We start from the raw sequence: 15,872 nt of genomic DNA on the forward strand, positions 1-15,872 counted from the left end.
CATAGGATTTATTATCTATTTCACCTCTGAGCTCATTTGCAGAAAAAAATATAGTTTAAAAGAATGCATCAGCCAGAAATCGATCCTAGGTTTCACGTGTGGCTGGTGAGAATGCTAAAACTGAACCACCGATGCTGTAGTTATTGATTAAAATTCTTATGCTCAGTTTTACTAGCAATTAGAACCTTGTTAACTATAGTCAATATTTCAAACATATTGCTTCATACACGTGCATGAGAAGATTGAAAAATATACAGATACTAATAGCTTTCACTTCATTTCATCCTCAAAGACTGACAATATTTCATTCCAGTACATTGGGCTGGCTGGTTAATGTGCTCAACTATTGAACAAACACGTTTTATCATGAAATCATTTTACTTTGTATCTAGTTTAGTCATACACTCTTACTGTCATTCTATACTTTCAATGAAAGATTTGGTGAAACTTAGATGTACATCATACCACATAGACTCAATACTTGGTGAAATTAAGATGTACATAATACCACATAAACTCAATGAATCAATAAGTTAGAATGTAGTGCAGTGGAGCATATCTTAGCACAGTGTGGGAAGACATTATACATGAGTTTACCATTTCATTCTTTCTTGTAACATTCTAGATTTGTTTTTGCCAGCATTTGTTGGCGGATGACGGCGAGAGCGTCTTCTCAATGTTCTGAGTTGGAGTAGATTGGTATTAGTGTGGAATCTTGTGGATTAAGGCGTCATAAGCCAACAGCCTTTCTCATTTGCATTTCCTATACATTTACGGGTATCTGTAGGACGCTCTGCAGGGGAAGGAGGCGGGAGGAGGGTCGCAAGAGCAGGAAGAGAGGAGAGGCATGGGTCCCATGGTGCTGCTGCAGGGGGCGAGAGACGTTCCTGGTCTTGGGGTGTTGCCTCTGGAAGAGGAGAGTCATTGCTTCTGTCTGAGGTAATTGCCTTCTTCACACTACTCGTATTCATAATTATCCTGCTGTTGTTACACGTCTTGAATGATATGAAGTCCTTTAATACCATTCAAAACCTTTTAAGATTTGTATCGTCTAAGGATCATGGCGAAGCGATAGTTTTGAGAGTTTGTACTTGAACAAAAATTGGTCTGGTAAGATGCTCTTCGAACACCATGGCTCACTGAGATGCACACGAAGCTTCGGTCGTCACTCACCGGCTTCACTAAACCTGACCCGATTTACTTGCCAAGAAACTAAAGTTTGACTTTAATGATTAGGTCACCTTTGGGTCGCAGCAGGTGTTAAATACCTGACGAACAACAATGGTTCCGTTGAGGACAAGTCACGCCTGCCATATTGTGTACCAAAAAGGAAGCCGTGGCCGCAGCCACAACCAGGTGTAAGAAAGTTTTCCAGATTAGCGAGCGCTCGGATCAGGCTTCGCTTGTCACTGAGTCCTGCTAAGGCTTCGCTACCACAGCTTCATTTATCACGTGGCCACTAACTTCATCCGCAGATCTAAGTCCTCTTTTGTGTTAATGTCAGAGTTCATTTACCTGGTGAGCTGAATAGTTTTATCGCCAGCTGAAAACAAGAACCAACGAACAATATCAAGCTGACCTGTGTAGCGTAAAGAACATAACTCATTATAACAGTTTTGATAAGGGTTCTGGAGGTCACCTGGGCTGAGGTTTAGTGAACTTTAAGATGAGGGTTATGTAGAGGAGAGTAGAGCCATGTGAGGGTGACCTGGGCGTCTAGTCTGGAAAGACGTGTGTGTAGCTGGTGTGGAGGGAGGGAGGAGGTGGGTGGGAGGGAGGATGTGGGTGGGAGGGAGGGACAGAGGAACGGGAAGAGGGAGGACGTGTTGAGGGTGCGAGGATCCATTTCCTCATGGTTACCACCTTATACTGGATCACCTACATCACTGTCACCTTTTTGTTTAATAAATGAATATATATATATATATATATATATATATATATATATATATATATATATATATATATATATATATATATATTTTTTTTTTTTATACTTTGTCGCTGTCTCCCGCGTTTGCGAGGTAGCGCAAGGAAACAGACGAAAGAAATGCCCCCCCCCCCCCATACACATGTATATACATACGTCCACACACGCAAATATACATACCTACACAGCTTTCCATAGTTTACCCCAGACGCTTCACATGCCTTGATTCAATCCACTGACAGCACGTCAACCCCGGTATACCACATCGCTCCAATTCACTCTATTCCTTGCCCTCCTTTCACCCTCCTGCATGTTCAGGCCCCGATCACACAAAATCTTTTTCACTCCATCTTTCCACCTCCAATTTGGTCTCCCTCTTCTCCTCGTTCCCTCCACCTCCGACACATATATCCTCTTGGTCAATCTTTCCTCACTCATTCTCTCCATGTGCCCAAACCACTTCAAAACACCCTCTTCTGCTCTCTCAACCACGCTCTTTTTATTTCCACACATCTCTCTTACCCTTACGTTACTCACTCGATCAAACCACCTCACACCACACATTGTCCTCAAACATCTCATTTCCAGCACATCCATCCTCCTGCGCACAACTCTATCCATAGCCCACGCCTCGCAACCATACAACATTGTTGGAACCACTATTCCTTCAAACATACCCATTTTTGCTTTCCGAGATAATGTTCTCGACTTCCACACATTCTTCAAGGCCCCCAGAATTTTCGCCCCCTCCCCCACCCTATGATCCACTTCCGCTTCCATGGCTCCATCCGCTGCCAGATCCACTCCCAGATATCTAAAACACTTCACTTCCTCCAGTTTTTCTCCATTCAAACTCACCTCCCAATTGACTTGACCCTCAACCCTACTGTACCTAATAACCTTGCTCTTATTCACATTTACTCTTAACTTTCTTCTTCCACACACTTTACCAAACTCAGTCACCAGCTTCTGCAGTTTCTCACATGAATCAGCCACCAGCGCTGTATCATCAGCGAACAACAACTGACTCACTTCCCAAGCTCTCTCATCCCCAACAGACTTCATACTTGCCCCTCTTTCCAAAACTCTTGCATTTACCTCCTTAACAACCCCATCCATAAACAAATTAAACAACCATGGAGACATCACACACCCCTGCCGCAAACCTACATTCACTGAGAACCAATCACTTTCCTCTCTTCCTACACGTACACACATATATATATATATATATATATATATATATATATATATATATATATATATATATATATATATATATATATATATATATATATATATATATCATTATCATCATCGTTATTATTAAGCAAGTGTATGCATAACGTATAGCTCGAGGGAAAGGAATCAACCCTATTCACCCCCACCTCTCCAGCAACGATACGACCCTTAACGAGGCTTGACCTCTACACACACACACGCACACACACACACAGATACACACACACACACACACACACACACACTGGAGCGTCAGTGTTGGACAACTCGCATCTGGATGTTAGAGGGAAGCAATTCACCGGTAACAAAAGATTTCGCTTTGGGTTCTATTTGAGAATTTCGTATTAGAAATTTTTGTAAATTACTTCTCATTTGTTACTGTAAAAAAGACACTATATGAAAAGGATGCATCGGCCGGGAATCGTACCCGGGCCTCCCGCGTGGCAGGCGAGAATTCTACCACTGAACCACCGATGCCATGAACAACACAATGATTTCACTTTATCAGATCAGAGAAAAAATATAGTTTTATACTTAAAGACTGGAAGATAATCCCTCAGTCTTTGTGGGAATCACAGAACAATTCAGTTCCTAAACAGATTCCAACAACAGACCCGTGTGGATTGCACACCCCTCGTGTGTGTGTGTGTGTGTGTGTGTGTGTATGAGTCAATACTTCTCTGTTTTTACTTGTTGGTCTGTTTATCACGAAGGCTTCAAGGATCCTTTTCTTTTTGTCAATTGTTTCCTTAATGTCCTCCACCTCCTCCCTCGGTATATCCTCCACCTTCCTGGGTCTGTCCTCCACCTCCTCCCTCGGTCTATGCAATATATCCAAAGTTACTGTATCAACTTATTTCTCTCCAAATCATCCCTTGAAATCTTCTTTACTAACCTATCATCTCTACTGAATCCAGGGCCCTCAAGCCACTTCTGTAACTTTTCATTTGCTCAGTTGTACGTAATGCGCCACACTCAAGTCTGTTCAGTTGTGATACGTCTTACCCACTAACTAATCTACTCCGTATCACATTCATTGATTACATAATGTCACTTACTTCCTGCCTGTCCCTCATGATTCTAAATTGCCCGATTCTTATTATTTCTCATCCATCCTTAATGTCTCAATTGATCAGTTTTTTCTCAAAGTTGTGTTTCAGAGCAGCATCAGGCTAAACAGTATTGTTGGCCATATTTTGATCATAATGTGCACCTGTGTGTTTTACAGTTTCACATTATTATCTCAATGTTTCATAGTTGACCCATAATGGGAAGTGTGTCTCTTACATTACGAGGTTTCTCAAGACATATTCTTTGACTTCTACCACAATGTCAAACAACAGTTGTAACACATTTTCAATTTTAAGCCACTTCTTTCGAGAAATAGCAGAGATTCAAGAGATTTTTGTCATCAGCAGTGACATTCACAGACACATCCCTGGCTCCTTCATCACAGCCAGCCATTACCCACACCTCCAGGTCTCATTGGCCTCCAGCTAATTCAGACCAGCAGCGAAAGTAATTATTAACCTGGCAAAGACTGCAAACACCCCGGTAACTACTGAATCAGCAACTTCCTTGAATCTCTGGGGAAAGCATTCGAGAGATTGATCAACGCAAACAAGATAAACAATATCTGGAAGATGAAGTCGCTCACAATCACAGACTAATCAACTGCACACCAGACCAGAACAGGACACGTACGACCTCCTTAACTTAATGACTAATTACATAAACATTGATAAAGAAACAACAAAAACTGCCTTAATCACCAGGGATGCTGAAAGAACTTCCGACACATTGGAGGCCTTAAGTACAAAATCTGTAACCTATTCCTTTCCACAACCATAACAAAATCCTCCTTTGCAACTTTCTGCACAACAGTTACCCTTCTTGAAAACTGCAGCTAAATGTTGGCGTTCCTCTAGATTCGGTGCTCTCCACAGTGCTGTACACATGCTCGACCAAGCACACTAGGGACTTTCTCACGTTACTCTACGTGGTTGCAACTGATAAGGGACACGAATTTTTAGCTGATTTCCCGCAGAACCCAAGCCGAGATTAACCATAAGAAATATATGTGGGTATGGTTCATGCGTTAAATAAAAGTTAATGGATACGAAATATGACAGCCGAAATTATGAAATACTGGTGACTACTATATATATATATATATATATATATATATATATATATATATATATATATATATATATATATATATATATATATATATATATATATAATGATAATAATAAGAAATATAAAATTTCATAGTTACCCTTTGGTTATTGGTGTTTTCTACAATAGAAATTTTTCTCATTTTCTATGATAGTATTATTTACCAAAGTTACTTTCTTGTAGATGGCGTTGTGTATGTAGTTTCAACGCTTCGACGGCACACTTAAAGTAATGGACATATTCCTCAGTTGCACTTCCTTGTTCATTACGTACGAAGGAAGCAGTATACTCCGTTTCGACAGTCGTGAGAGTTATTTATCTCTGTGTTATTGACTCTTCGTTGAGGTTTACTGGACGGAAGTGAGGTTATTCCATCACCAAGACATCCATAACATCATATCTTCTGGTCACTGGTCGGCTGACGCAAATAAGGATCGTCTGTGCACCTTGAGAAGACTTCTCGATGCAACCAGACCCGTCCCTTCACCACAGTTGATAGGTTTTGCCATGTGTGTGTTTATGCTCGAGTTTATCATTAAACTTTTGAACAAAAGTTAGTGACAGCGAGGTGATGGTGCTACAGTTCCAACTGCAACTCCTGCGTCACAGTTGGAGCCACCTTGTCATCATAAGGTGTTTCCCATAACATTACTGTGTACTTTGCCAGTCAGGGACTGCCAGCCATTTACCGTGGCCAGGTGATATAGAACATAGTGGGCAGACTCTGCAGGTTCGCTCCTTTTTTGCTCGAGTCATTACATATTAATGACATCATAGAGGTGGTGTAGGTGTATTCCTATTTGCTGTCTTCCTTACACCCTTTTATCTTTGCTTCGTGCCTCTGAAATATTTCCAACACTTTATTTTATGTAAGTAGAATTTCCATAATGTACATTTTTAGTTGATCAGTTTTTGTGTTTGTTTTTTGGTTGGGTTGGGAAAGTAGGTTTCTTGGGAGCTTTCAAATGCATTTCCTCCCTCCCAGCGACTCTTCTATCCCAGTTTACTTAAGAAAAATTTGTAGAAATCGACAAAACCTATTGAAACTTCACCATCCTTCGTATATAAGACATTTTCCTTGATGTTCGTAGTCAAACTTCACCATTTAATATTGCCCACTTAACGCAGGATGTGCTGGAGGTGGTTTTGTAACGTTGAGACTAAAACTCCAGCAACTGAAAGTTATCAAAAATTACATTGTAGTCATCATAAATGAGAAAAAAAGTAAACATGGGAGATATTATGTAAGGTTTTTGAAGGATTTGCTGATCTGTAGAAGTGTTTCACCTACCTTTTCCCAGATCTTCATATCCCTCCCCACTGTTAATGTGTTTATTACTATAATATTATTTAATGTAGCTTTACCTCATCACCACCGGCTTGGTGATTGTGTATATATCTCTTCACGATGAAGTGAAGGTGCATATATATATATATATATATATATATATATATATCATCCAAGACATCAAATAAATATTCTAAAAGGTCATCAACTGGAACTTTAGTGAAAAGTGAGGAAACATCAAAGCTAACTAGTTTGAAATCAAAATTGATATTGATATTGTTTAGCTTGTTGACTAAATCTACATTTTTTATGATATTAGAATTTGATACCTTACCCACTAAAGGGCTTAATACGAAAACTAACCATTTTGATAATTTATATGTGATGGAGCCTACTGAACTCACTATAGGTCTTGCTGGAAAATTCTGTTTATGTGTTTTGATAAGTCCATACATATATGGCAATGAAGGGGACAAAGATGACAAATTTTTGATAAGAGAAATGTTACCTTTCAACAACTTCATTTCTTTATTGAAGTGAGAATTAACTGCTTCTAAGGGATTTTTACTAAGTTTAGAATATGTTGTGTTATCATTTAGATCATTCATTTTAGATAAATGGTTACTTTTGTCTAAAATCACAACAGTGTTAGCCTTATCTGCTTTAGTGATATGTATATCCTTGTCTTTTTTTAAGGTGTTAATAGCTCTTATGAATCTTTTAGGGCTATTATCTTCCACTGGTTTTGACAAACTGGCATACACTAAACCCTTGCAAATATTAATATCATCATTACTAAATTACTGTATTTTTCTAAATTACAAAAAGACTTTGTGACATCAACACACCTGGCTTCTCTGTTAGAGCACACAAAACTTAAACCATAGACTAATGCACACAAGGAATTTTTATCTAGTTGTTTATTAGACAGGTTTACCACAAAAGATGGGTTTGTGTTCTTGGTCCAGTCGCTGTTTTCAATAAGGTGGTCCAACTTACGATTTAGTGACACTTGTAGCCTATTGCGTTCTTTCCTTAATTCATCATAGCAATAGTCCAACATCCGGTTCTTCCAGTGTGTCGGTATTGTCATTTGAAAGGCACATTTCTTCTCTCTTGAAATGCGAAAAGACCTATAGTGAGTTCAGTTCATCATCACATTCAGTTCCATCACATATAAATTATCAAAATGGTTAGTTTCCTTATTAAGCCCTTTAGTGGGTAAGGTATCAAATTCTAATATCATGAACAATGTAGATTTAGTCAACAAGCCAAACAATATCAATATTAATTTTGATTTCAAACTAGTTAGCTTTGATGTTTCCTCACTTTTCAGTAAAGTTCCAGTTGATGACCTTTTAGAATATTTATTTGATGTCTTGGATGATATTCATTTACCTGTTTCAAAGTCTTAATTTCATTGAACTGATAGAATTATATATATATATATATATATATATATATATATATATATATATATATATATATATATGTATATATATATATATATATATATATATATATATATATATATATATATATATATATATTAAGGGCACCACAAAAGTTATTACGGAAATGGATGAAAACCATTAATATACTGTTAACATTTGTTAGAAATAATTCAGAAGGTTGGTGTTGAGATATAGTTAAAATAAGTAATATTACAATAACAGATATTTGATAGGGAGGGCTATGAAGATCTCTGAAAAGATAAGTGAAGCACTTCCACAAAACAAATCCTTCAAAAACCTTAATCTCTCAGATTTACTTTCTTTTCGCTTTAATGATATTCAATTGAATACATTGTAATTCGTGATAACTTTCAGTTGTTGTTGGTTTGGTCTCTGAGTTTACTAAACCACTTACAGCAAACTTCCTGCCCTGTGCCATATGGGCGGAGGAAGACCATACCGATGTAAGATGGTGAATTTTGACTATGACATAAGGTAAATATTGGCCTTTGTGCGAAGGAAGGTTTGGTTACAATAGGTTCTGCTAATATGTAGAATAGTTTCACCTCATGAGCGTCTACTTAGAAAAGTTGCGTCACATGGTATCGGGGTTGTGTATTTAACTGAATTAGGGCGTGGCTCACTGACAGAAAACAGAGGGTATACATCAATGGAGTTAATCGGACTAGGGCAACGTAGCCAGTGGTGTTCCTGAGGGGTCAGTTTTGGGACCGCTCTTGTTCGTTATATGTACTGACGATTTGGATATATGAATAACCAGCGACTTAGGTAAATTTACCGATTATACAAAAATAGGGGTCGTAGTTGACTCAGATGAATATTTAGTGAATTTGCGGAAATACCTAAAATAGATCATCAGAATGGGCGGGTACATGGAAAAATGGAAGTCAACATAGATAGATGCCGAACACTTGGTGTTGGTAAAGACAGGAACATTAATTACATATTGGGAAATATTACTATTGGTAAAACAGAATGCGAAAGAGATTTAGGAGCACTGGTGAGCAAGGACCTTAAGCCGCGGCAACGATGTATTAAAGTGTGTAATAAGGCTGACAGGATGTTAGGGTTCATTGATAGGACTGTCAGCAGTAAAACTCCAAGAGTATTATTGCTTCTTTATCTTGCGTTAGGGAAACCACATTTGGATTATGCAGTACAGTTTTGGGCTCCATGCTTTGCAATTGATATAGATTTGTTAGAGAGTACTAAGGCGAATGACAAAAATTATCCTTGGAATTAGAAACCTCACTTATGAAGAAAGGTTAAAAAGACTGAATTTACAATTACCTAAGAGGAGGAAGGCTAGAGGGGATGACTTGAAGTTTTTAAATGGATGAAGAGCATTAACAAAGGTAACAAATAAGTTCTTAGAATGGCACCACAGGAGAGGACAAGAAATGATGGATTTTGATTAGAAAAAGAAATAGATTCAGGTCGGTTGTAGGTAGATATTGGTTCAGCAATAGGTTAGTAGATTTATGGAACAAGCTGCCAAGTACAGTAGTGGAAGCTAGGTCTTCATGTAAATCCGGGAAAGTGTCGTACCCTCAGCATGGAGGTTGACGGCAAACGCAAGACGTCAATAAAAATAGGACGTTCCAAGTCTTGGGCAGTGCTGTCGGCTCCATGAGCGCTGAGGACGAGTACAAGTACCTTGGCGTCCTTGTCGGAGCCAAGGGGCGGCGGAAGTCCTACGGTGCCCTGCTAGAAGAGGGGCTCCTTAATATCACCAGAGCCCCTCGTAAAACCTCAACAAAGGATTGCGATGCTCGTGGGACATCTGGTGCCCAAGCTCATGCATCGACTGGTGCTGGGTGAAGTCTATAAGACGCACCTAGCACGCATGGACAGGCAAGTGCGGGTGGCGGTTCGCCGCTGGCTGCGCCTAGCCCATGACGTGCCCTGTGCATACTTTCACTCGGCAGCTGGAGATGGTGGGCTGGGTATACCAGACTTTGTCTCGACCGTCCGTCTAAATAAACAAGCGCGGTTCGAGAAATTACTCACCTCGACCGACCCGGTGATGCATGCGGCAGTCCGGGAGCCTGCAGTGTTGAGCAAGCTGCAGCGCTGGGCCGGACCCGCATGCATTGCTGGTCGGCAGGCGGGTAATAAGACCGAACTCCTGCACGCATGGAGGGCCAGTCTGGTCAGTACCGTTGACGGAGCGGGTCTCGCTCCATCTGCTGCCGGGCCTCAGGTTAGCAGATGGGTTAATAGCGGGAACCGTTTCCTGTCCGGTTCTGACTATGTGAAGGCTGTCCAAGTCAGGATTGGTGCGCTACCCACCCCAGCCAGGGCGTCCAGAGGCCGGCCCGAGATCAACGGCCTCTGGGACACTTGGACACATCGCACAGATGTGTCCTCGTACCCATGGGGGGCGGGTTAAACGGCACGACATCAGTGCCTATTTGGCCGGACGGTTGAAGCAGAGGGGTTACGAGGTGTTCTTCGAGCCCCGCATTCCAGTTGTAGGGTCCTTTAGGAAACTGGACATCGTGGCTTCCAAAGGTACAGAGGCCTGGGTAATAGATACACAGGTCTCTGAGTCCACTTCGCGCTTTCGGCAGCACACCAGCATAAGTGCAGATACTACGGCACCCCGGAAGTCCTACAGGGCGTACGGGATCTTACCGGTAAAGGCACCGTGCACATAACATCTGCCACAGTAAACTGGCGAGGTGCATGGTGCCAAGAAAGCGCGAGTGCTCTCGTTGGGCTAGGGCTGACACACCGGGACCTTGAGGTGTGCAGTGTCAAAGCCCTAACCTGGACCCATTCTCTTTACCGGATGTGGTCCAAGAGCACAGGGTAACAATCGGGCCTGCCTTGTCCATCTGGTGTCGGCCGCCGGGCAGGTTAAAGGTCATTTCCCCTTTGTTGGCTTAGGGTGTGCGGGACTAGGCTGTTCTCCCGTGGCTCTCGGGCAGGTACCAGTTCCTGAGGTCGGGTTGTCGGGCGGGCGGTGGACGCCTTGGCGGGGTTGCCAATTGCTCCCGTCTGACAGGCCGCACTGGAAGGTTGAGCGGTGTGGGAGGTCACTGTGTATCCGTCGGTAAGGTATATCGAACCATCATCTTACTGCCACCTCTCAGCTTACTTCTACCTATGCTGTCAGCAGTGTGATCTGGAATCCTCCTCTTATTGTGTCCATACAATCTTCCTTCAACTAAATACTTCTTTCATTATCCACACATAGTTAGGTCGCTTACCGACAACCACCCCTGTTGTGTGTAGTTTTTTCACACAAAAAAGAAGCACAGAATTAGTAAAGTAGTTAGATCTTCCTGCACGTCCCAATCACTAATTGGGAATCTGTGAGGAGAGCCCATAGCTTTAAACGATGGTTGGATGTGTTTATGGGTTCTGGCGGTTGGTTGTAGGGTGGACAAACTCGACCTGCCTAGCATGGGCCAATATGCCTCTTGCAGTGTCCTCGCTTTTTATGTAATGTTAAATTGTTCGTTAACCACACATATTCCCAGATTTTCGAAGCCGCCTCATAGGATGAAATAAGAAAAATACATCTAAATCAAATCACTTTTACAAAAATTTGGAATCTAATTATACACCTTTCCTCCGCATCCGTAAATTACTAGGTGATGGATGCCCTTCAATCCACACACACGGTGACATCCACGTTTTCTTGAACAGAATGCAAAATATAGGGTTTCTCTCAGGATTACTAACCCAGTTCTGTTGATGTAACTGTTGTATTTTATCAGATTTCATGTAGAGGTTGCAAAAAAAAAAAAAATAATTAGGTAAGGTATTCAATACTAGAGTAAAACTGCATAAACACATTATACGTACTGGCTATCATACATTTTTTTATTTGCTATAGATATGTACTGTTTCAATATTTAGTGTATTCCGTTCAACCACCATTCTGCTATAGGAGCATGTGTGTGTATGTGTGTCTTGTTTCAAAGAGATTCCTGAAGGTAATTCCTCGGTAGTATAGTGGTTAGTATCCCCGCCTGTCACGCGGGAGACCGGGGTTCGATTCCCCGCCGGGGAGGCACTTTTACTGAAAACTTTTGTCTCAGCTTCGGTTCTCATTCATTCCGCGCACATATGGAATGATGAACGAGAAACTGATGATTCCAGGAAGACGAGAGATGCTGTGACAGTTGAAGAAGTCATCGCTGACTCTGATTGTTGTTAATTGTTTCACTGGTGGAGTACTTAGCGGGAGGCCTTATCTGCGAAGGCCTCCCCACTCCCACAGCTCAGCCTAAAGCCAAGCTGTTGTGATGTTCCGCTGGTTGGTCAGGGTGTTGGAGGCCGTGACCCGCACTCCTACATATCCAGCACATTGTGGCCGGTCTGATATACCTTGTAACTACTTATGCAAGCCCTTCTTACATGTCTTCACTGCACAGCCCAAAGTGTCTCTGATGGCTACAGGCAATGTGCTTAAGCCCCGGATGTTGAATGTATTTTCGTGTATTCAACTCGCTGCACCTTTTTGATTTTACAGTCGTCCATGCCTGCCGTGTCTTCTGAGAATCATTTTTGGGTGTAGGCTGCGAACCTTGCCTTCCAAGAAATTCGTAGTGTACACCATGATATACCTCTCCTGGCTGCACTACAGAGTACTGCTTCACCGTTTTCAGTCGTTCCCAGTAGTTCAGATCTTTGACATTGTCATTGTAACTTGTGAAAAATTTTTGTAATGTTCAACCTAAAGAACCATTTAAGAACAAAAACTTGTTAGTATTATTCAGTTGTGAGACCTTGCATACTGTTGCTGTTTTCTTATTTTTTGAAATATTAAGTAAGTCTTTTGCAATTATAATGATACGGTTAGGTTAACTATGATTATCAGGAATTCTGTGGTTTCTCAGAAAGGTTTTATGTACAATATCACCTGTAAAGAGTGTGATCTGTTTTACATCGGTCAAACTGAGGTTGTAAATATAGGAAAGCACTCGACGCTTAGTATTTTACCGTTTCCTACATCATATGTATACAAGCTACTTATATATTACATTTATGTATATTACAGTGATAGATAATTCGTAAGTGGGGATACTATTATATTGAAGATGAGGAAATATGTTGGGTTGATTAATGTATATCAATCAAATCATACTTAAAGAATTAGCGTGGTCCTTAAAAGTGAGACTTTCGAACGTCCTTGTATGAGTTCATATGTTATAATTTTTGTTTTGATAGGGGTTTTGGATTTACCGGGAATTACACAAATTTTAAAATTGTGCAGTTCAAAATGTAATGTGTAAGTATATCTTGTGTGTAAAGGGACTTTGTCACCCTTACTAACTCTGTGCTCATCCATATTTACTTGACAAGACAATCTGGTCTCCTTGTCACTCTCCTATGTCGATGTGTGGCATCTACCGTCTTTGACCACACCTAGCCTGCGTCACTCACAGAAATAGTTTGTCTATGTTTGCTTTGATCAGTGAAGTCTGTTATGATAGATAAGAATCCTAATAGTTTTATTTTTTTTATTTTTTTTGTAAACTGCTATAGCAGGAAAGAATAATGAGTGTTTTTCCTCGGTAGTATTGTAGTAAGTATCCCCGCCTGTCACGCGGGAGACCGGGGTTCGATTCCCCGCCGGGGAGACAGTTATTTTGTAGTACTGCACACATTCTCGGGCAGGTTTTCCTGCGTTGTCATCTTCATCCTAGGGGGAAAAATGCATCTGCTTGTTTAAATAAACCGTGTATGCTTGTAAGACCTGAATGTCAGTGTAGAATCCAGGTATCTGTAATGGTTGGCTCCCTATGTATGATTGCCATGTTATGGCCCGGATTCTACTTAACAAATGCCTTTAAATGTGATAACACACCGGGTAGAAAATATATCTACTTGCGCCTCCCTCATAAGAACCTTAACGGAGATACTAATTTAGATATTGGTGTGGTATATATGCCAGTGGAGGATATCTGTATCGAAAGTATTATAAATATCAGTTGTGTTGAACATCATACGTGACACATTATGTCTTGGATTATTTATGTGTGTTATAGAAACTTAGGTGCGGCGCACCCTAAGAAGTTAAAGTCAAGGTTGTCACAACATCTATTTTCAAGGACTTGGACACATGATCTGCTGATGAATATAATCACAGATTGTGTGTACAGTTAGTTCAACGCATTTGTGCACCAACGTTGTCTCATTTGTTGTGCATTTTCATATCCTTCTCCGGGAGGTAGCTGGAATGGATTCCAGGTGTGACAGAGATTGTGTTACCCCAGTGGCAGATAATTGTAACAGATGTTAGCTAACGAGTTGCTTCCAAGGTGATGTCCCTTCTATGTCAGGGTACTATGTTAGGATATGGTTGGCAAGGTCTCGGAATGGATGAATTTTGCCAGACTTTGCCACAATGCTGGTGCTCTTGACTAAGATTTAATTAGTGCTTTCAGTTATTAGCCTGTTCATTTGGGCAAAATACGAAGGGTGCACGTTTAAATATTTTGCGGAGGAAGCTATATACATTAATTATTTCTAAATTGGTCCTCATAATACTTCCAAAATTAAAGATGATATGAAGTACAGAATAATAACTGGAGAGTAAGGATATAATTGAGCCAGATGCAAAATAGAATGATTGAATAATAACCAAAACCGTATGTTAAAGAGCTATACATAGTTACTATCACTAGTGTAGAATTAAAGGTTATTTGTACAATATGGCGAGTGAGCTTTACACTTGCATGCTTCTCCATATTGATGTACTCAATTTATAGTGTATATGATGACATTTTCCGTACAAGCTAAAACTTAGCCAGTCGTAAGAAATAATGAGAGTACAGGTTCGGTCATACGATCAATATTTTAGAGCAATATTGCCCAGCAGCCTCATATGGGGCTCAATATTGCAGGCCATACATGACCCATATCAAGTAAGTAATGCCACCTATTGATCAGTAATGCCAGCCATATGTTGGAATGGAAAAGCTTGTTGACGTGTATTGACGTGTGATCCGAGCAGGATGGAATGTGCGACAATATTGCCTGGTTAAGTGCTGTTGCAGGCGTCAGTACAGTCCGCGCCACGGATAGTGGTGCTAAGATTTATGGTCTCGCATTATAGCTAGTACAGTTACCCCTACTGCCTTGCATGATGATAGATCACAATCAAATAGCGTCCTAGCTACGTCTGTTCGTTGTATACCAACTTACGTATTTCTTGTATCTCCCTTGATGATGGGATTATTACACGAAAATGCACTTGGGAACTTGCAGTGTTTTTCCCCGTAGACTCATAGGAATACACACACACACACACACACACACACACACACACACACACACACACATACTCAGGAGAACCAGTTGGATGTATGTTGTTAGCCGTCCGTAATATCAGTAATTTGCACGTAAGCAGGAGGCCCAAGCATAATACTTGCTAGCTGCTGTTAAGCATCCCTCGTGCATGTGTTCTAGTCATTGAATTTTGATGAAAGTAATGTCATTGGATTATTTTACACTCTGTTCAGTTGATAAAAACGTTTTAATATACTCATAACTTTCTTGAAAAAAATAATTGCCATCTAATTGTCAATATAGATTTCATCAAAATCAATCCACAGAGCCTGCTTTACTGCACTTTATGAGAATTTTTATAGGTATTTAGATGAAAAATTACATTATAGGGGTTTTCATAGATCTTTCCGAGGTTTTTGATTTTTTAAACCAGTATATTACCTGAGAGACTGAGAAATATTGGAGGAAAAGATCTTTCACTTGAGTTGTGCCGTAGTCTTTTAAGTGG

The 15,872-nt window shown here is 40.5% G+C and overlaps 1 long non-coding RNA gene and 2 other non-coding genes across 3 annotated transcripts in view; 2 read left to right on the forward strand and 1 right to left on the reverse strand.

The window, feature by feature from the left end:
* Positions 1 to 3,578: 3,578 nt before the first annotated feature.
* On the reverse strand, positions 3,579 to 3,649 carry TRNAG-GCC (transfer RNA glycine (anticodon GCC)). The gene has a single exon. It is a non-coding gene; the product is annotated as a tRNA-Gly (tRNA).
* Positions 3,650 to 5,632: 1,983 nt separating this feature from the next.
* LOC139760769 (uncharacterized) overlaps positions 5,633 to 15,872 on the forward strand; it is a 30,784-nt gene continuing 20,544 nt past the window's right edge. Inside the window, exon 1 of the long non-coding RNA XR_011715405.1 lies at positions 5,633 to 5,862. This is a non-coding gene — a long non-coding RNA (uncharacterized lncRNA). The remainder of the gene's footprint in view (positions 5,863 to 15,872) is intronic.
* TRNAD-GUC (transfer RNA aspartic acid (anticodon GUC)) lies at positions 12,069 to 12,140 on the forward strand. The gene has a single exon. It is a non-coding gene; the product is annotated as a tRNA-Asp (tRNA).

Source organism: Panulirus ornatus, chromosome 38 (genome assembly GCF_036320965.1).
Source record: "Panulirus ornatus isolate Po-2019 chromosome 38, ASM3632096v1, whole genome shotgun sequence".
Lineage (NCBI taxonomy): Eukaryota > Metazoa > Arthropoda > Malacostraca > Decapoda > Palinuridae > Panulirus > Panulirus ornatus.